Consider the following 1,740-nt stretch of genomic DNA (forward strand, 5'->3'; position numbering starts at 1 on the left):
CCGCTTTATATCTGTGAGAAGCTCAGCACCCATAAGGCCATCATTCCTTTGCCTGACTCCTCTGAGATCTGGAAGTTTCCCTGGCTTAAGCCATCCAGGGATAGGACAGGAGATGCCATTTGGTTCTGGGGAAAGAAGAGAAAGGCTGGGGAGAATAGGGAGCCCCAGCTCACACACATCCAGGGCCAGGGTAGTGTAATGCGCGGCATACTCATAAATTTAAATTTACTTCTATTTGAGAAGGTAACAATGGCAGGGTTAGATCTCAACCCATCTTTTCCACCGCTTTTGGTGTGGGGTGAGATGCCACATCAGACCCTTGAAAAACTCCTCTTCCTAGTTTGAAATAAACCTCTTTCTAGTTACCATTAGCTCCAGATATCCTTCATGCAGTCATGGGAAACCAAGCTGTGAATTCTGGAGAAGCTCAGACCTTGTGCAGACAGGAGTCCTTTGAGATCCACTTCAGCTATGCAGAGACCACAGTGTCCAGCAACAGCCTGAGCTGGGTGAGAGAATAAGGCTCTGAGGAGCAGCAAGCAATGCCAGGAGGAGAGAAGGTAAGGAAGGAGCCTCTGATTCCAGCACTCCGCTTTATATCTGTGAGAAGCTCAGCACCCATAAGGCCATCATTCCTTTGCCTGACTCCTCTGAGATCTGGAAGTTTCCCTGGGTTAAGCCTTCCAGGGATAGGACAGGAGATGCCATTTGGTTCTGGGGGCAGAGGGAAGGGGCTCAGCAGGAAAAGTGTCCCTATGGGAAGGAGACCCAGCTGGGCAAGTGCATAGGTTCACAGGGCAGGGTATGGGTAGGGTGGGGTGTACACTTTTAGAAGCCGCAAGTCCCCCAAATCACCTGCCATCAACTTCAGTGCATAGAAGTCAGTCAAATGGAGGAGGGGTGGGCCCAGGGAATCTGGAAGAAGAGAGGTGAGAGACTAGTAGCTGCAGGAGGGCGCTTTTTCTGTAGAGGTGACTGGACAGAGCATTCTCCCTTCTTAACTTCAGAAACAAACAATGCAGGGTGAAAGTGCTGCCTACGCACTGGGGCAAAGGCAGGAGAGCACTTCTCTCTGGTCTCCTCCACAAGAGTCCAGACCAGCCTCACAGTCAGAGAAGTCTGTGTGGTTTCCCACCTCCTAGAGCTGCTCCTATAAGGGGTCCCCAAATTATCCACCTGAACCAGGGACCACCAGCTTTTCTTCAGGTTTTTTTTCCCCCCAGGAGGAACCATGCCTACACTATGACAAGGTCCAACAATTTCAAATTCTACCCAGCCTCCTGTGTCAATATGAGGCATATACTAGTCAGAGGGAGGGTAAAAAATATGTATTGACAGTGGTTAACTAGAATTATAGGTATTAAATATTTGGTATGTGGGCTTCAGTGAGTATTCTTACCTTTTTTTTTTTTTTTAATTTTTTTATTTTTGGTGGCTTGGTGTTACAAGGCCCCACTTTAACCAGCTGAGCTAACCATCCCTCTTCTTGCCCTTCTAGAACGAATATTAGAAGATGTCTGTGGGAAAACAAAACATCTTGCTGAAAGATTAAAAGTCAGAATAAGAAGCTTGGTGGAATGGGTACCAGTCATTAAGTGAAATCTTTTCTTGACACCGACCTCAACAGAATAGTGCCTGCTCCCAAGCCTTCTTTGAAAACCACTTTTCTAGGCCCGGTCTGTGGCTCACTTGGGAGAGCCTGGTGCTGATAACACCAAATCAAGGGTTAAGATCCCCTTA

Source organism: Galeopterus variegatus, unplaced genomic scaffold, assembly GCF_000696425.1.
Source record: "Galeopterus variegatus unplaced genomic scaffold, G_variegatus-3.0.2 Scaffold15462, whole genome shotgun sequence".
Classification (NCBI taxonomy): domain Eukaryota; kingdom Metazoa; phylum Chordata; class Mammalia; order Dermoptera; family Cynocephalidae; genus Galeopterus; species Galeopterus variegatus.